The sequence below is a fragment of the Haemaphysalis longicornis genome, unplaced genomic scaffold (genome assembly GCF_048455015.1).
Source record: "Haemaphysalis longicornis isolate Haplotype H1 unplaced genomic scaffold, Haemaphysalis longicornis Haplotype H1 scaffold_2, whole genome shotgun sequence".
Lineage (NCBI taxonomy): Eukaryota > Metazoa > Arthropoda > Arachnida > Ixodida > Ixodidae > Haemaphysalis > Haemaphysalis longicornis.
This window is the reverse complement of record NW_027526295.1, coordinates 89,259,738-89,280,567: the sequence shown is the minus strand read 5'-3', so window position 1 is coordinate 89,280,567 and position 20,830 is coordinate 89,259,738. Positions and strand designations below refer to the sequence as shown.

Here is a 20,830-nt window from a genome sequence, read left to right as displayed (position 1 = left end):
TACCAGGAAGTAGCCGCAGAGGAAACGTCAGGACGCGTGGAGCCCACGCCGTCCAAGGAGTGACCGCGCGCATCGAACGCCGGCACCGAAGCGAGACGAGGACGGCTACCACCGGGTCGCGGCCACGCAACGGGTGCGACACGTCAGCGCCGACGACAGCGGGCTAGGCCAGTGCATTAGGGACATGTTCGTAGGATACAACTGGGGAGTTGTGAGAAAGAGATGAAGTAGGACTTGACGTAATGAGTGAATTTGGACTGAAGGTGTAGAACTTTATTGTAGAGTATTTTGGGGCTTGATTTGAATTGTATATTGAGCTGTTGAGTTAGGGGTTTGTATATGGGTTGTATTTTGGGATTGTAGAGGTTTGAGTGTTTATCGTTTGTGTGTAGTTTAAATATTGAGTGCTTTGCCTGAGGTTTTTTTGCGTGTATTAATGTATGTTGTTAAACACGTCAACGGCTTCCCTGTGTCCATTGCTCAGAGCTGGTAAAGACCACGCCACCATCCGTTCACGTGACAGTGTATTTAGTGGTAAATTTTGCCCTGTGATGGCGTTTCTTGTAAAAAATTATTGTTAGACAAAAGAGAAGCCGTAGGCTATCAATGGGAGCGTACAATTCTATATTCCACCAAAAAAAATTAATGAAGGCTTATTCAGCAGGTGGTCACCCGTTTTTTCGCATGATGGAAGTTACTTTCGCTACAAGGGAGGTTGGCCTGATAAGGACCGGTTATGAACGTTTTCTTCACTGTACCAGTAATTTTCAAGTTACTATTTTATGGCCCACGAGAAACATATTTAGTAGTAGATGCAAAAAAAATTGGTCTAACAAATACTGCATCTAAATCTAAAAGGTAAAGTGTAGCCGCAAGAGGTAGCAGCTTTTATATGCATTTGACTGAAAAGGAAGGCGGTACACAAATCAATAAACCTTGGTTGTGAGCCATACGTTGTACCGTAATGTCTTCAGTAGCTCATATGGTTTTCGCTGCAGCACAGGCGTAGAGGTAGAGCCTCTGCCTCACATGCAGAAGAACCGTGGTTCGAATCCCAGTGCCGCACAATTCCCAGCGGGTTAAAAAAACTAAAAATAAATATCCGCGTGTGGATGAAATTGCAGAATGAGGCTGGGGGTACGGCCTGATACGGGCTACCATTGCCGATAATGAACTCCCCCACCAGAGCAGGATTGGCCACCCCGGTGTAGTAATGGCCACAGCTTCCCATGAATACGGCAATTGATACTCTCGGCCCTCAGTCTCTAGGGGCTGTGAAGCAACTGACCGCTGCGGTGGTCAGACCTGTGACGCATCTCAGGGTGCTAAGAATCCCTGGAGCCACACAGGCCACAGTCGGAACCTGTACCTGGCAGCATTTAACACGAGAACTTTATTAGAAGGCATTAAATGAGATTTAATTAAAGGACTATAAATGTTATGTCATAGGGCTTAGTGAGGTTAGGAGGTAAGGTGAAGCATTTACGGTGCTGAAAAATGGGCACGTCTGATGTTACCGAGGTCTAGTGGACAGAAGAGAACTTGAAGTGGGATTTATAGTCAATAAAACCATGGCGGGTAACATAAACGATTACAATAGCATTAACGAAAGGGTAGCCTGACTTGTAGTTAGGCCTAATGAGAGGTAAAAAATGCAAGGTTGTACATGGCTAAGCGCCTACAAGCAGCCAAGACGACCATCTAGTTGAACGCTTCTGTGAACTTGTGGAATCCGCATTGGCTAAAGGAAAAATACAGTATACCGTAGTTTTGGTAGATTTCAATGGTAAAGTTGGCAAGAAGCAGGCTGGAGACAAGACAGTTGGGAACTATGGCATGGGCTGCAGAAAGGATAGGGGAGACCTACTACTCGATTTTGCAGTACGAACAATACCTTCTTCTGCAAATGGGAAAGCCACAAATGGAGGTGGAGGAGCCCTATTGGGGAGAATAAAAATGAAATATACTTGAGATTACACGATAACCCTGGCACTGTGCGGAATGTGGAAGTGCTCGGAAGGGTAAGGTGTAGTAGCCACCATGCCGCAAGATCTCCAATTAGGCTAGATTTCAGGAGGGACCGTAACAATTAGGCTAGTACGAAGGAAGCCAATCAATAAGCTAACCGTATGACGTAAAGTTGAATAATTCAGGATCGCAGTGCAGAATGGAGATTCAGCTTTTGCCGAGGAAGGAGAGTTTACGACGCAGGGAGCCAGCGACAATCTTACGCGGGTTATCAGGGACTTTGCCCTGACGTCGGGGGCACGATGGCTACACAGGATACTGGTAAAGCGTCCCAGGAGACAAAATATTTATTTAGGAAAAGGCCAACTATGACAATCTCCACCGCAGCTGACAGAACAGAACTAGCGGAGCTTTCAAAGCTAATCAATATGCGTAAGGCAGCTGACATACGGAAGTACATTATGGAGAGGATCGAGCATGCTGTAAAGAACGGAGTATCCTGAAAGCTGTAAAGAGGCGTCTAGGCATGAGCGAAAATCCGATGTATGCACTGAAGAACAAGCAAGGCAATGTCATTACAAATAGGGAAAAATAGTCATAGTAGCCAGGCAGTTCTATAGAGATCTATACAGTAACCAGTACATCCACGATAACACCCTATGATAACGTAGTTGAGAGGATATATACGTATGCACCACCAAGGACAGAAGAAGTAAGGAAGATGTTGAAAGAAACGCAAGGGGACAGAGCACCCGGTGAAGTTCAGATAACAGCACACCTCTTGAATGATGGCGGGAAAATTGTTAAAGTAAAACTGGCGAACCTGTACACGCATTGCCTAATGTGAGCGACTGCACCGGATTCTCGGAATAATGCGAACATCATCCTAATCCTCAAGAAACGTAACCTGAAGTACTTGAAAAAACAGGCCGCTCAGCTTACTGTCTGTCGTCTACAAAGTATATACCAAGGTAATCGCTAACAGAATTTGTGCCACATTACAGTTCCGTCAACCTAAAGAACAAGCAGGGCTTAGTAAACGCTATTCCGCAATGGACCTAATTCACACGATCAATCAGGTCATACAGAAGTGCGCGGAATATATTCAACCCCTACTCATAGCTTTCATAGATTATGAGAAAGTATTTGACTCGGTTGAAACCTCAGCAGTCATTCAGGCATTGCGGGACCAGGGTGTCCACAAGCATTATTGTAAGAGTTCTAGATGATATCTACAATGGGCATACATCTACGATTTCCCTCCATAAGACCAGAAGTAAAATACCTATAAGGAAGGGCGCCAGACAAGAAGACACAATCTCTCGAATGTTATTTACGGCATGTTCACAAGAGGTATTCAGAACATTTATATAGAACAGATGGGCGTAAGGATAATACATAATGCCCCAGTAACCTCAGATTTGCTGCCAACGTTGTCTTGCTAAGTAACTCGGGGGTCGAATTGCAAAGAATGCTTACCGCACTGGTCAAACAGAGTTAAGCCGTGGACCTGAAAATTATTGTGCAAAAAAACTAAGGTATTCTTCAATAATCTCGGGCGCGCACAGCGGTGTGAGATAGGTGGTGAGGCACTGGAACTGGTAAGGGAATATATCTACTTATGCCAAGCGTTGATCCCGGATCCAAACCATGAGGCATCGATAATTAGAAGGACAAGAATGGGGTGGAGTGCATTCGGCAGGCATTGTCAGATAATGAATAGCAGCCTAACATTATCCCTGAAAAAGAAAGTTTTTGACAGCTGCACCTTAGCGGTACTCACCTACGTGGCAGAAACTGGGAGGCTCACTAGGTGGGTTCAACTTAAATTCAGGACGACGCATCGAGCAATGGAACGGGAGATGATAGGCTTAACATTAAGGGTAAAGAAGAGCGCGGAGTGGACAAGAGAACAAACGCGTGTTGAGGTCACATTAGCATAAATTAAGAACAAATGGAAGTGGGAAGGGAATGTAATGCGAAGGCAGCATAACCGTTGGTCAATAACGGTAACTGAGTGGCTCCCTAGAAAAGGCCAGATCGGCAGGGGGCGGCAGAAAGTTAAATGGGCAGATGAGATCAAAACGTTTGCTGGGCTAACTTGGTCGCAGTTAGCACATGACCGTGGTATTTGGAAAATAATGGGAGATGCCTTTGTCCTGCAGTAAGCGTAGACAGGCTGGTGGTGACGATGATGATGGCTTAGTTTTGAGGCATCTGAAGTTTGAAAAATCATCATTTACAGCTGTTGATAATGATTAGTGCAACTTTATGGCGCAAGGCTTGCTAGGGGCAAAGAGCGCCAAAAATGTACTTAACGACAGTGACGTGCATAGTGACGTGAAGGCGTAAGCCAGAATAAAAGTGTAATAGCTGAAACGCAATAAAGATGGCTTGTGTAGATTGCCATGTTGTCTTTATGCAGGATAAAAAAATTAACCGTTGAAAAACCGTTAAAACACTCTTATTTGAAAACTTGGGATGGTCACCTAAAAAGTATGAAGGGGGTGTGGAATGTATTCTGTTCAGTATTCCGGGACGTATATGTCTCAGAGTTAATTACATTTTGAATACTGATATGTTTTCTACCCTACCTCGCTGTACTCGGGCCTTGAAGATGCAATTAAGCAGGTGTGGTTGCCCTGGATGAGTACTACCTGTTCGCGACAATGATAGGTCAGCGTCAGTGCATGTTTTGTTTAATTTCTGTAATGACAGACTGTGATTTCAATAAGTGTAGTTTCTCGTCTGTCGCTTCACATCAGTTGGCTTGTCATGTTTTAGAATGCTCTTGTCTGATCTGTGACATGAGGTTGCTGTAGGACAGTGTTTTGACGTCCGCTGCATTCATAGGTTCTTCGGCAACCTACATTGAATATGCGACCTCCATTCCGGCAATCCCAGAGTTGCCTGGAACGCAGTACAGTAGAATCCCGCTGTTACGTTCCTCACTGTTGCGTTTTACTGGCTGTTACGTTGTGTGCTATAACGTCGCGACTTTGGGCCCGTTCTCGTATAATGCGCCGCAACGCGACACTCCGAAGCGGCTTGGGCACCGCCATTTTGGCCTTTTGCTGAGTCTTGTCCAAATTTTGTTACTGAACTGGCTACAAGAAGCCGCAATCGAAATTGAGAGCCCGTACTAGATGGCCATCAGAAGAAAGTGCTATAACGATCATTACTGAGCTTAGAACAGAAGTTTCACTTCGGAACACCGCAAGTGCGTGATGTTGCGCCGTCGCACTGTGGCAATGGTGCCGTCCAGTGTTTTTAGCATGCAGTAAAGAAAAGCTTAGGACAGGCCATGACGTCACGTTTGTGAAGCCACACCCGCCATGTCGATGAGCCTACTGAGCTCAGCACTCTTCCCCATTCTCCTGTGTTGTTCCGGTTTGATAACGGCTTCACGGTACGGGCAGTACGGGCGGCTCGTGAACGCGAGCGCAGACGACGGTAGCTGTGCTTGGGTCCACAAAGCAAGGAAGTCTTTGTGATTTGTGCACTGCGTCTCAGCTGCGATGAATTTTACTGCACTTCACAACGAAAAAATGCGCAGTGGGCAAAGGCTGACTGTGGCGCTCGCTAAAGCTAAGCGGGGAGGATTTTGCCGCAGCACTCGCTCCGCCAATGTCAACACGGCTGGGATACGGGTTGGGGCCGCCTCCCACGGTGGTGTTTTCAAACTTACCTAAACTAAAACAATTGCCGGAGAGACTGCGCTGCGTTGCCAGCGTAGCGAAGCAGCCACAGTCAAAGCGCCGTAAAAAATTGTCTGTGTCAATTAGCCTGATTTAGCCACACAGCAGTAATTAACACTGCAGCACTGTTTTTGGGCTCAAGAAAAATTACCTTTCTTTCTTCACACATTTTGCAATGAATTGGGATGCTAGGGTACTCGTCTGAGTATTATTTCTTTCATTGTTTTTAGATGACGTCAGTTGGCAAAGAGCACGGCCTTCCAGTAACATGGCACGGGCCGGTGCTGCCGCCGACTATGCGGTGGCGCCGCGGTAGCTTGAGATCGGTCTAGGCACGTCGTCTGCTGCTCCGTCCTTGCTACTCCCGGTGCTTTCTACACCACCGATAACGACACTTGCGCTAGTTCTTCTACACCGCCCTTCTACCCACTGCATTTTCTACACCACCCATACAGATGGTCCGAACGGCGAGCGAGTGGTACGAGGATTTCACGACGCCCAATATTGTTGTCGACCTTTACGAGTAGGGTGACAGCGAGAGAGAAGTACAGTAATTTTACGACGACTAACATGACTTGACGCCCGTGTAAGCGCTTGGCAACGCTATACGAGCACATAAAAGGGTAAAACGTACCGCTACATTTGGCAGAGTGGGCAGAAACCAAGTTGGCAACAATAGATTTCTAGATAGGTGGTGATTTAACGACGCCAGTTATACGATGCCCATTTTCGTCACTTTCCTCACTCTTACGTTTTCCCAGATGTTACGTTATCTTTTACCCGTGCGGTGAAAAACGCATTACCGGGTACCACTGTATATAGTAATTTCTAAGTTTCACGAATAGGCGGTCATACTAGTCCCTAGAACAAGATCACTTACATAGGTTCTACAAAGCTTTCAAAAGACAGTGCTCATACTGCACTGAGCGAATCCGAATATACGGTGGGCTTTTGAATGTGACGCTGAAAAAATGTTATTTAAAAGCAAGATTCTTTACACTGATGGCGTCAAACTAATGTAATTGAATTTCATCTTTTTGCAGACATTAAAATTCGGTCCGGGCGAAGCTCAAGACACGGAGGTAGCAGTTTCCGACTCGTCGCTGCATGATTCTTTACAGATGAGTTACTCCAGCCGACAGAAGACGTACTGCGGTATTGCACTTCTTGGTACCCTGTTTTTTTCCATTCGAGTAAACGACAGCGGGCAAAGATGCCATGGTGGAATAAAATCACTGATGTGCGTTTTGTGTATGCCGATATTGGGATCCTTAAGTTCACAATATTCTTCTTTCGCGGTGAGAGAGAAAGGGAGGGAAATAGATGGCCGGTTTAAAACCAGTTTCAATTTTGGGGCGTCGTAATGATGGACTTAAAACGATGGCTGGCCATCGGAATCATTTTAGACGCGTACAAAATTCTGCCGAAGTTCAGAGAATTGTCTACTACTGCGTAGCATTCTTATGCCGTTTGTCTTGAGCGTGGAATTTTAAAGCCATTTTTTTTCTCTTCCATTGCCTGCCCGACAATTATCTCCATTTATGCTATTACAGCGGATAGCGGGGAAACGTCTGCGAAATCTGCCGTATTGTGGAACTGCAGTCATTTCACAATTCGTCATTTTCCAAAATTGCTGATATTTTTCCTATCAATTTTCGAACTCCTGTGTCGCCAAATATCTCCATTTAGGGTAATAAAAAAATTAAAGGGAAACTTTTGCAAAATACGTATTATTGTCTAGTTGAAGGTCATTCAGTTGCATTCTTGAGTTAAAATCAATCTTGAAAATTGATTTATTGATCGCTTGGATCAAAATCGTATCTGTTATGTAGGAGCCAAGTGGTTTGCATTGACGAAGCAAGTTCCAAAACCACCGATGTGGAGTCTGGAATTCCTCAGGGTTCAGTTTAAGGACCGCTTCTCTTTTTAATATTTGTGTATATAATATAGCCTGCAACATTTCTATACAAGTAAAGCTATGTGCGGACGATTGTATATTATGCCATAAAATCAAAACTTCCAGCACCCAAATGACTTTAAACTTCCCAATAAACAAAGTACAGGAATGGTGCTTAACGTGGCAAATGACAACAAATTTCCAGAAAACGGTTGCAATGACTGTAACTCGCAACAAACATCCGCTCATATTCCAATACCCTGTCAATAATCGATGTATAAATGCAGTAACTACATACAAACACTTAGGCGTAGTGTTTACCTCTGACTTCCGCTGGAACGACCACATAACACACATTCTGAATAAGGCAATGAAAAACTTAGATACCTTAGAAGAACCCTCGGAAAATACACGCGCTAAATTAAGCTATTAGCATACACAACATATATCAGGCGTGTGTTAGAATATGCAGCAGCATTTTGGGATCCCTACACACAATTTAATATTGATAAGAGAGAAAATGTGCAGAGGAGAGGTGTTAGGGCTTATTTTTAACTCTTATAACTGGCACACACCTCCATAAAGCTTCTTACAGTCAGCAAAGGTGGACGAATTGCAGGCGCGATGTTACCGGGATAGGTTAAAACTATTCTATCTCATATATTGTGATAAACTCGGCATACCCAAAAGTAAGTACATTGAACCGATCCAACCGTGGTGAACTCGGTCATACCACCCGAAAAAGGTCAAGGAATTTTCATGTCGTACTGATGTTTTTAAACAATTCTTTTTCCCGCGCACAGCAGCTGATTGAAATGCTTTACCATTTCACACGGTTGACGCCAACTCGGTACCTCCATTCCTAAACGAACTGCCATAATTGTTTTCTTTTTACTGTTTGTATTGCGGTAAAACGTTTTCGGTCTGTTTCTTTGTTGTTTTTACTTTGCAGCAACTACGTTGTGACCCTAACTATTACATTGTTTCTATAAGTTTGTCATTACCATGCCTTCTAACTAGCTCTTCCGCGCATACAACTGTGTGTGTCGATATCGATATTGCATAGTCTTGTCCGTTGTATAGTCACGCGACATGTCTTTCTCCCCACTGTTATTTTGGTAAATGTTCTTGTACCACTCTCCCCCACTCTTGCTTAAAGCCTGGCAATCAGGCTAGCAGTACGTCTATAAATAAACTACACGGTTCGCAATACTTGTATTTTTTATAGTTTTCTTATTTAAAAGGGTTTCGAAATTTGGTTCAACCACTTATCTTCATTTAACTTACTACAATGATCACAAGTCGAACGTCCGCAAAATCTGCCATACTATGGAAATGTATGACGCTGTACAGTTTGCCATTTTCGGTAACTTTTTATTGTTCTCACGTTGTAGTTTTTCAAATTTTCCTTCGACAATTATCTCCATTTACGCTATTATAATAATTACGTTGAGAACTTCGCCAAATCTGCAGTATTGTGAAAATGCAGGGCGTTACGCGATTCGCATTCCCTGAATTTACTTGTGTTTTACCTATTTTCCAAGCTTTTCAAAATTTCGTTTGACACATCATCTTCATTTACGCTATTATAACAATACCAGGTGGAATTTCCGCGAAACCTGCTATATTTGGGAAAACAAGGCGCTGTACGGTTCGCCATTTTCCGTAATTTTTTTGTTTGATATGTCTTTATTGTGTCAAATTTTTTTTTCGCCATTTAGCCTACTGTAACGCTACTGTAACGCTAATCTAACGATTACAGGTGGACTTTCCGCAAAAATCCATATTATTGGGGAAATGCAGGGAGTTACGCTGTTTGCAATATTCGGTATTTGTTATATTTTGGATATTTACTATATCTCCATTTACAATTATCTCCATTTTAGCTATTTAACGATTACAGGTGGAGCTTTCGCGAAATAAGCATTGTTGTGAAAATGCAGTGCTTACATGGTTCGCCGTTTTTCGTAATGATTTGCTATTTTTAGTTATTCATTTAGTTTTCCAAAATTTTGTTGACAAATCTTTCTCCGTTTACGCTATGGTAACAATTACAGGCGAAACTTTCGCTTAATCTGCATTATTCTGAAAATCAGGGATCTGGACATTTTGCTCAAAACCGTAATTTTTATAAATATTTTTTTTTGCTTTTCAAGATTTGTGTGCAGCCAGTTAGTTATCTTCATTGCGCTATTAGAATGGTTACGGGGGAACTTAAGAAATAACTGCATTTTTATAGAAATGCAGGACACGGTGCTGGCTGTGGAGGTACTAGACAAATATTTCAACGCATTTTTAACGTCAATTTACATGTGATGATTGCATAGGCAGAACTTGTCGCATTCTACGTAAGGGCTCTGGAAATGGATAGAGCGGAAGTGTCCCACGCAATTCGAGTCCCCAGATACGCCACTGGGCAAAACATTTCAGGGCCTTTTTTTTGTAACACTGCACTACCGCATCGCATACGGGACCCTAGCAAGTAAGTGTAAAGAAGCCGAAGGTGTTGTTTGTGGGCGCAATACGATTGGTCTAGGAGGACGTTAGGAATGTTGAGTCCCTTAAGGCATTTAGTTTAAGCTGTTCTCGACAGGCTAAGCATACAAAATTTGTTTGGTTTACTCAAAAGGTTGCTGCAATAAATTAAATCTGGCAGCACGTTTACGCGAACTTCACTTAAATAAGCTATATAATGACGAAAAAAATAGAATGGCCATCAGGCCAAGTAGCTCATTTATGATAATAGCACCGATGACGTATTAGGAGAAGCTGTGTGATTGGCTGCATCCAGCATGATCAAACGACTCTGAAACTGGTGTTAAAAGCTTGTAAAATGAGCTATTTGCGCTTAGCTTTATGGATATACTTTTTGTAGCTGTAAGCACGAGTTGGCAAAGAATGAGAGTTAAGAACGCACACGTAAGCAAAAGCGCCAGTGCGTACTGTGCGCGCTAGGCCGGTTATCGCTACGCAGCAGTGCGGCGCCTGGACCTTTCACTGACCAACTGACATAAACAACATCGTCCTCTGTGACTGTTTGCAGAGCATACTCAATTTTTCACAAAATGAGTGCCAGCAACAGTAACAAACATTATCCAGACACAACCAAACATGAAACAATGCGAGGGTAGACAGCTGTCCCGAGAGGTATGATGGCACCGTCTAGTGGGATTAACAGCAAACAAGGCGTTCAGAGTTTGCTGCAGCCCTAGTACGCAAAGTTACATTCGCTTCAGTAGTTTTACGGGATACGACATACCAAGCATCAATACATACAGAATACAGCGGGAGAACCAAAAGTACGAGTTTAAATGTTTAATTTCTCAGTGAATCAAGCATTGTTTGTGGCCGAACCAGTGCTGGTAGTACGATAACAAACCAAACAATTTCAATAAAACTTTAAATTTTTTCTGCAATGGCCCTTAAAGCATTGAATATATGTAATTTTGTTACAAAGTATTACCTTTGAAAACTTCTGTTCTGGTTGACAGGAATTGGTATATAACAGTAGAGTCAATGTCCTCATGGATCCCGCGCCACCGCGAAACACAACGGTCGGCGTAATCACTCGCAAGTGCACTCATTTGTACCCATTTGTACTCAAAGTCACGAGTGAGTACCTGAGTGAGTGAGTACACGACCATACTTACAAATTGAGTGCGATGACGAATGAGTACGGACTTGAGTACGGTATTTTTAAGTACAGTACTCATGAGTATAAGTAGTAGTCAAACTCATTGGGATTTATACTCATAAGTATAGTTTTAGCACTACTCATGATTATCAGCACTTCTCATATGCATGTGTATTACTCAGCGGCATGAGTACTGGTGCTCATAAGTAATGTAGTCATGAGTAATGTACTCATGAGTACAGGGATCGCGAATACAGGACGCACGGGTACATGCGCTCGTGAGTAAAGCAGTGCAAAAAAGCTTTATCAACGCTTTTTTGGGACGCCCACGTAAAGTCGGATAAACGTAATGGTGCCACTGGGCCGCTTAACTCTCAATAGTTGTAACATCAGAGAAGGGAAACGGCGTCGCACTCCATTCTTGTTTAGACGGTGTTACCGTTTTTCTGCGGTCGCCTGCCGCGGTGTTGCACGGTGAAAAGGAAAAGGACGGGGTGATGGCCGAGCGGGCAAAGTGACTTCCGGTGTTCTGCTCCTACGGCACCTCTTCACTGCGGCCGTTATTTCCGTTTATAAGTACGCTGTTCGAGAAAGCGTGGGTGGCGGCGTTGCCCTGGCTTCGTCAAATTATAACAAAGAAGAGGTGGGCGATGCGGCTAGAAATGCATGCACTAGGCACGCTGAAGTCACTTTTAGGTGCGGAATACGTTAGGACCACACAATGTCCGTCCGGGTCCATGCGCATAGCATTTACTATCGCAAAAATCATACAGACCCGACAGGACACTAACCGGTAGAGTTAGTGTCAGTCGTCTTACCCATTGGGCTACGACCGCGAGTTAGTTCCCGAGAGTAAAAAGGCTTACTCTCCCGCCTGTAACGGTGCGGAGTACCTTAGGACCTCCCAATGTCCGTCTGCGTCCATCCGCGCGCACACCACCGTCAAGCGAAAATCAAGCGAAATTCGATTTCAGCCATAAAGTTCCATTTCATTTAGGGAATAATCAAGGTGCAACCTACGGCTAAAATCGAATGACGGTCGGGGTGCAAATCGGATGTCACTCGGAGCGCAACTTGGATGTCCTTTCGAGTCCCTGTACTCCGCCCCCTAGCCGTAATCGACGGAGTGGAGATGCTGCCATTTTTTCTCGTCTTCAGCTGTTTTTGTACGAGCGCATAGTATAATCGTTTTGTGAGTTGAACCACTCACGTAAATGGGCGGGCGTAATTTACGTGATCCGCGTCAAATAAGCTGCGTGGTTTGTGCCACCGAAATTGTCCGCTCGGTTCCGTTGTGCGCACTCAATCGTTTTGCTTACGTACGTTCTCCCGAGCGGTTTTAATAGGCTCGAGTTTTGAAACGTCTTCCTATGATACGCTGGGACTATGTTCTCGTGCAGTGCCGTTTCCAAGTGATCATATAGCGCTACCGTGCAGGCGCGACAAGGACATTTTCCGCTTCAATCAAAATAAAACGCTCGAGTACACTTAACCACGGGTGTTGGCTTTGAGTGTGAATGCATAGTGCCACCTGAACACCTTCTACGCCTTTTGTCGCCTCACATTGTTCAAGAGTTTTGCCATCTTGTCGCTTGACGAGCACTTTGCTTTCGAATCGCTTCGGTATGTCTCCCACGTGTTGTGCGGCTGTTAGTTTATGCCGCCATATAAAGGGAGAGTTGATGGCAATGGCGAAATTTCCTGCTTGCCCTTCCCGTACCTTCATCTTCGGTATGCTGGAAAGGGACTCCACCTCTTCCGCCCCCCCCCCCCCCTCAAGCCGTTACTGCCGAGTTTAAGCTCGCACTGTGGAAGGATTGGGGAAGGGGACAATTTTATTGCACACCGATGCCAGAAGGCGGGTTTTTCGCTCGAGCTGGGCGATTAACACGCCTCGTACAATATTGTTGCGTCTTAGTAGACGGTGGTGCAGACAGCAGTTTGGCGATGTACCTATATATTAGTCATAGTGCTACACCGAAGAGTACAGGCAGCACGGCGAGTTTCAGCGAAGATGGCTGAATCAGTCTGGGCCGCGGGCGCGAACCCACACATTTACATCGTCGTCTTTGAACAACTGGCTGGCCAAGAAGCACAGAACGTATCCCTCACCGGGGATTCTACACTGCGCGGTGGTAACACGCATCGCTAGCAGTGATTCACGGCTTGAAAATATCCACGTGACATTTGTCCCCTCCCGTTGAGAGAGGAACGCCCGGATGCGTGCAAAGCTCTTGGAAAAAATGAATGCACTTGCAGCATTGGTCGTCAACGTGTGGGGCAGAGCTTCATACGCACGGCATGAACGACGGCAGGGCGAGTGTTACGCCGGCGTTGAAAAACGATTCCGTCATCCACAACCTCGTAGGTTACGTCGGTAAGCAGGCCTACGACGCTATAAGGACCAAAGTAGCGTTTGAGGATCTTTTCAGTGTCCTCGACGTCAACAGGAGCCCATACATGGACGTGTTCCCCGGGTTTCAAAACGGCAATCCTGTTACGGAGGTTGTAACGAGGGTACTCATAGCCCTGTTGCTGCCTTGTTCGTCAGAGTGCCAGTTGACGCGCCTCTTCCGCTCGTAGCGTAAACTCATTTAGCTGCATGTTGTCGTTGCTGATCTCGTGCGGCAGCATTGCGTCCAAAATAGTGGTCACGGGTCGGCCATAAAGAAGCAAGAATGGCGCCATCCGGCTCGTGTCTTTTTGAGCCGTATTTTAAGAGGCTGTGACCAAAGGCAGTACGGCGTCTCAGGTCTTGTGCTCGGTCTCGGTGTACATACTCAGCATATCCGCTTCTGTTTTGTTGAGACGTTCCGTAAGCCCGTTTGTCTGCGGGTGGTACGCTGTTGAGGTCTGATATGAAGTACCGCTGAGTTGCATCACGGCGTCGACAAGCCCCGCAGTAAACACTTTGATTCTGTCCGTAATAACAATGGCCGGGGCACCGTTGCGGAGAACAATGTTGTTAATAAAAAACTTTGCAGGCTCGAATGCAGTTCTTTTTTGGGGAGCTTTTCTTTTTGCATACCGAGTGCGGTAGTCGGTGGCGACTACAACCCACTTGTTACCCGCGGAAGACGTCTCAAATGGTCTTAACAGGTCCATCCCGACCACTTCGAACGGCTTCTCGGTGATTTGTACAGGGTGCAGGAGACCCGCTGGCCAGAGTGGTGGTGCTTTCCGTCGTTGACATTCGCTTTATAGAGGACACCAACACGGAGACTGAAGGATGACAGCGCTCTTAAAAACACCCGCGGCGCAGTGGGCGAACGTCCCTCCAAGAAATCAATCAGCGGCTGTAGCTCAGAGTCCCCCCATTGCTGCACCGAAATGGAGGATGTGTCCAGCACGTCAAGAAAAGCGTCACCATCGATGTAGTCATTCGCAGGCGCAGGGAAAGCTGGTGCTCGCGAGAGACAGTCAGTGTAGGCATGCTCTTGGCCGGACTTGTAAACGGCTTTGACGCCGAATTCTTGAAGCCGAAGGCTCCACCGGGCTAATGGTCCAGGCGGGTCTTTTAGGCTCATCAACCAGCGGAGTGAGTGATGGTCAGTGACCACTGTAAACGGATGGCATACAGGTATGCTCGAAACTTAATTACTGCCCAACGACGGCTAGCCAGTCCTTTTTCGGGGGACGAGTAGTCAATTTCCGAAGAGGACAACGTTCGGCTGGCGTACGCTATCACCCTTTTGCCGTCGTCTTGCCATTGCAAAACCGCTCCGAGTCCAACGTTACTGGCGTCGGTATGAAGCCCTGCCTCACACGTTGATGGAGAATGCCGCAATCGCATTCATTTTTCTACGATATCCATGTGACAATTTGACGCTTGCACATTACGAGACCACCGCTCTTTGTGGTCCATCGTTCTCAGCTTCTTCAGCGCTACTCGGGGTAAGACCTGCAGATTTCCACCGTTCAAGCACAGTGACATCAGTGCAAGCCATCACACCTCCGAAAAACGCGCCGAAAAAGGAGCAATTATAAGCGTGCATCGAAGTCAGCCCTATCATCAGTTTCTACATTGGTAAAGCTCGACCGACCTGGCAAGTTTGCGACCAAAACAGAAGCGACTAAGGGCTACCAATCTATGAAACGCCAGGCCGCTTTTGCAAACGGGCCACCTAGGCGACCTAGGGGTCGCGGGAATTTTTATCATTTCAGTTTTATGGTACTGAAATGCGGTTTCAGCAGATATACCGTCAAAAAGCACTTCCAAATAGGTCAGGTATATGCAAAATACTACTGTATAGAACTAACACGCCAAATAACTCCACAACAGTATGGGGTTAGGTCGTAACAACAGCATTGTAATTGTGATACGTCGATAACATACCCTGAAATAGTTTTTATCCATACGCATCTAAAAAGTTCTGTTATAAGTTGTGTTTTTAGGATGTCCCGCGAGTAACGTAATATTTGTCGCAACATTATTCCAAAATGTGAAATAAGGGCTTCACGGAGACCTCATGTTGAAGTACAAGTCAGAGCCTTCACCGTGAAACACAGTTCTCTAATCGTGTAAAATGGAGGCTAAAAGATTGTATGCGAAATTATAACTCCATTAGGTGGAGGTGGTCAAACTAGCCGGTTAATAAAAGGCCCCTGAACGCCGGTCTATGTGCTGGCCTGACAAAACCGTGAATCCTATCGCGGCAATTTTATATACTGCCTATCACGCCCAAAGCCATATATATTCCCGCTACCCTTCAGATGCTGCCCACCCGTCTCTAACAAGAATTTGCTGCAGAGCAATCAAATATAATTCCCGTAACAGGCAACAGAAACTCATTCTGCGTAACGTCCCGATGAAGATGTGTACAGAAGCGCCATTCACATCGGTCATATGGTCATGGTGCTTCACGAGGCTAGTGTCCGAGGGTCTTTACGGTAAGCGGGAACAGTTCGGAGTACATCATTGCAATATATAGAATCCACCTTTTCAAAGACGATTGTCTTTGTTGGGCTACTTAAAGCCCAATATTTCGTTCTCTGCTGGTGTTAGTCACATATGTCAAGATTTCGTAGATCAAAGAAAACAGTAGGCACACTTGAGACAACATATAAGTAGTCAATCTGTGGTTACTGTGCCACTTTAGTTACAAATACATCCAAAGTTCTTCTTTGATATAGCAATGGTAGAAGAAGAAGAAGAAGAAGAAGAAGAAGAAGAAGACGAAGAAGAAGATGAGGAAGAAGAAGAAGAAGAAGTAGAAGACGAAGAAGATGATGAGGAAGAAGAAGAAGAAGAAGAAGAAGAAGAAGAAGAAGAAGAAGAAGAAGAAGAAGAAGAAGAAGAAGAAGAAGAAGAAGAAGAAGAAGAAGAAGAAGAAAAGAAGAAAAAGAAGAAGAAGGAGAAGAAGAAGAAGAAGGAGAAGAAGGAGAAGAAGAAGAAAAAAAAGAAGGAAAAGAAGAAGAAGAAGAAGAAAGAGAAGAAGGAGAAGAAGAAGAAGAAGAACGACTTTATTTTTCAGCAGTAAAACCAATGACCTAGAAAGGCTCCTGCATGGGCTGTGCGGGGTTAAAGCAATCACACAAAGAGCACTGTTAATGCTCGTGGTGTTCAAGGAAGAACAGGAAACAAAGAATAAAAAGAACCCGGCGATGCACTCAAAGATTGTGCGGGAAAAATTCGAAGGCGGGAACATTGCATTTGCATTCAAAAACCTTCAAATCATTATATCGCAAGAGCAGTGAGTGTAGGCGTTGGGGGTGTGAGCGAAGACCGGCGAAGGAGATTCGTGAGCGACGACTATCATCCTTCGACGAATTTGCAGTAAAACAAGAGTAATCGCGGGTAGCTTTTTTGCTTGAACGCTCCGTTCTGTCGCCATTTTAGAAATTTATGGCACATACTTATTTAGACCTTCTTTGCAACATTACCACTTCCGAGATTAGGGAAAAATATTTTAATTACACCTTGACTCCGGATTCCACTTTTCTTAAGGACCTACAGTTTCGCCACAGGATTAAGTGAAGCAGCGGGAGACCACATGAACATGCAACTATAATCGCGAGACAACCAATTTAGAAATGTGACAAAGCTGTTCTGTTCTCGTTCGTCCTGAGTGTGCGCGTGAATCTCCAGTATCTCGGCACTAAAACGAAGGTATAAGCGTAAACCAATAGTAGTGACACCGCCACACGTGGGGACATGAATATCAAGAAACTAATATGCGCCAAAGGAAGAAGGAAAGTGGCAGCACACCTGATAACGTGGTGCGTTCTTGTTGGCTTTTAATTAATGATTACGCAAATATTCAAAACAAATTCTAGTACGACCGCACCATTAACACTCATCCGCAGCGGCTGATAATGTGGGTGCCCACCGTGGCGTTGCTGGTAGTGCAGGGCGCTATTTCGTACACGATGAATATGCGCACTAAGGCCGTGGAAACCTGTATACATTCAGTGTTTTTAGGCAAAGTTGATTGGGTTGTGGTCGAGCGGGTTTTAGTGAACAACTGTGTTCAGAATATTCTTCTTGTTGCTCTGCTGACGAAACAAACCCTTTCAATGAGCACATTTATGTCCACAGATCTTTTAGCGTATGTAGTTTGCGAAGAAAGCGGCTTCGCTGGCCATTCACTTGTGCAGGACGGGTAGGATTCTCAATTTCTTCCTGCGCTGGCAGCGCCAAAATTTGGGGCAAAGATTTGTTCACTGCCAGCTTGAACTGGCAGCTCTAGTTCATGGCTCATGCACAAATTGAGTAAATGTGGTATAAAGTGCTATAATACACGTTTAACAAGTACTTTTTTTGTGAAGTGTAAGAGCTGGCACAGCTAATTTTAATGGGAAAAATTTTCGGCTGTTATGAGAAGAAGAGAAATTGAATTATTGTATATGCGTTGGAATTGCCTCTAAATATTCTTCGCATTCGCGATCTCTTATATGATCTGAGCTTCCTTAACGTCTCAGTAATATAGGCAGAAACTGGAAACAGCGGTGTTTTTTAGTACCTCTTCAGCAAACACCTCCACTTCTAGCAGAATAGAAAACTTGATTGATTGATTGTAGAGTTTAACGCGCCGACGCAACGCAGGCGATGAGGCGCGCCGTAGTGGAGGGCTCCGGATTAATTTTGACCACCTGGGGTTTTGTAACGTGTGCCGAAATCTCGTACACACGGGCGTTTTTGCTTTTCGCCTCCATCAGAAAAGCGGCCGCCGCGGCCGGGAATCGAACCCGCGACCTCGTGCTCAGCAGCGCAACGCCGTAGCCACTGAGCCACCGCGGCGGGTCTGAGAATAGAAAACAAGAAAGTCGGCAAATCCTCATTACGACGTAAAAATGAGTATCATTAGCCGAAGGGGCTCGCCCAATGATTGTTTTGACATGACTTGTGTGTTAAAATTGCGTTTCTATATCACATGTCTTTTTTATGTGAAATCGATGGTTGGACGAAAGCCGTCTTGCGGGGTGGGTCACTTGACGACGGGGACGAGATGGTTTCAATGTATGTGAAATCTCTATTCACAAGTGTTCCCGTTGATCTGGCTGTGCCATTTTTCAAGGACGCAATCGAAGATGATGATACGTTGCCCGAAAGATGCCCCACTAATGCAGCCGACATGACTAAACTTTTGCATTTCTGCTTGTCAAACACGTATTTCAGATTCAAGTTGGAATTTTTCAAGCAGGTGCATGGAAGGGCTATGGGTACGTCCATTTCAGTCACAGCCGCGAATTTAACTAAGGAATCCCTTGAGAGCCGGGTACTCGGAACGCTCACTCCACCCCCGAAAACGCGAAAATATTTGTGCGGTACGTTGAGGACTGGTTTTGTGCAATACGAAGAAGCGCCTTTACTTGTTTTACCTCGCACTTAAATAGCATGCCAGCGGCCATACAGTTCATTGTGGAAGCAGAGGTCAACTGCGAACTGTTGTTCCTTGATGTCCTTATGAAGCGGATTGGGCCAAAGCTCTCTTTAAGCGTCTACAGGAAGCCGACGCTCACGGGCCGCTACCTGCACTTCATTTTTGTGCATCCAGCCTCTCTCAAGATGTCTGTGGTAACCACCCTGTTGCAACGACCCAAGAGAACTTGCACTAAGGAGAACGATCTCGCCATTGACTTTGCCCGTGTTCGCCGGGACCCCGGTGCCTGCGGCTACTCCTTTTCATTTATTTCGTTATTGGAACGCCAGCTGTCTCACCCGGTACCTACTTCGGCCCTTTCAAGACAGAAACGTGCACCTGCTCCTTACGTTCCCGATATGAGCGAGACCCTTTCCCGTGTCATGCGCACGTACGGCGCCCAGATAGCGCACGTGCCGACTCGAAAGCTGAAGGATGCCCTGGTCAATGTGAAAGACAAGTAACCAAAGGCACAATCGTTATTTATAATACTCTGGCTATGTGCTTCCTTGTAAGAAAAAACCTCCGATTGTTCGGTTTATAATAAAAACAGTTATTTACTTCTTCTTGTACTTGTGTTTATTCTTGTCCACTTAAGGCGAATAGAACAAGTATAGTTGAAAGCACCACGACACTGTAATTGGCAGAAGCGCATTGTCTGCCTACTGTTAGAACTGTAAAGGTGGGTAAGTTTGCGACTCCTGTTGATTTTAAAGATATGTTGTCAGTAAAAACCTTAGAGTCCTTTATTTTTTGGTAATGCTAACGTTTGTGTCCCTTCTCGCAATCGTCTTTTTTTATGTTCAGTACCTGTATCTAACGATTCAAATACCGTGTATACCACGAAAACTAGTTCAACATAATGGATAAACCTTTAAACTACCTGGAGCTATGCGTTCAGAACAAGATCTAAATTTAGTCTTATCTGGTGCCCTATGTAAGGAGACATTTTTTTTTCTAGTAAACCTATCACAACCTGAATTCAACAAATAAAAGAAGCAACGAATCGCTTATTAGGCCGTGGTTTTTGGAAACACACAAACATAGAAAATAAATGACTGCTAAATTATGCAATGAGTACCGTGAATGCCCAGTGGTACTATGTGGCGTAAAGTACCATTTTCTATGATCACTTCTGGAACAAGATTTAAAAAGTGTGCAAACAAGAATACCGGTATTTCACTTACATGATAGCCGTCCGTTTTCTCCATCGAAGTTGATTGTCCATTTGTAAATATCATGAACACTGAATACCACATGAGTCCTAGTTGGACCCAACAGTACTGCGACGGAGTGAACATCTTCTATTCGACATTTTTGAAACTTCGATCTTTCTCTGGTTCGCAAATGCAAGATTTACAAACATGAACTGCACGAATCATAAATATAAAGATAAGGTCACATGGGGCCACTGTCAGTTTCTGAAGCACCAACTGCATCCAAGCAGTGTAATGAGGCTGACCTTTCTACAAATTGTCACCCAAATAATGTTCCTACATGGGTGTACCGTTTTTATATTGCGCTCTCTACTTTTAAAATTATATGTAAATATATATGGATGCAGATATTTATTACGTTTGAGGCACAGAAACTCTCAAGAGTAATTACGTAGTTGAGTGTGTGCCCATTAGATCGTAGCTGGAGTGGCAGATGGAGAACGCGCTCCAATATTTTCTCAGAATCTTCGAATGCGCTTAGTAATACATCTAAAAGGCTGACGAGCTGTGTTTCGGAAGCGTTTGTGAAAAAAACAGTAGGTGGTGAGCGCTGG

General features: G+C 44.8%; 1 long non-coding RNA gene across 1 annotated transcript in view; it reads right to left on the bottom strand.

The window, feature by feature from the left end:
- The window catches only part of LOC144167241 (uncharacterized), a 73,931-nt gene extending 53,552 nt beyond the window's left edge, over positions 1-20,379 (bottom strand). The window contains exon 1 of the long non-coding RNA XR_013321896.1: positions 20,247-20,379. This is a non-coding gene — a long non-coding RNA (uncharacterized LOC144167241). The remainder of the gene's footprint in view (positions 1-20,246) is intronic.
- Between the last annotated feature and the right edge of the window lie 451 nt (positions 20,380-20,830).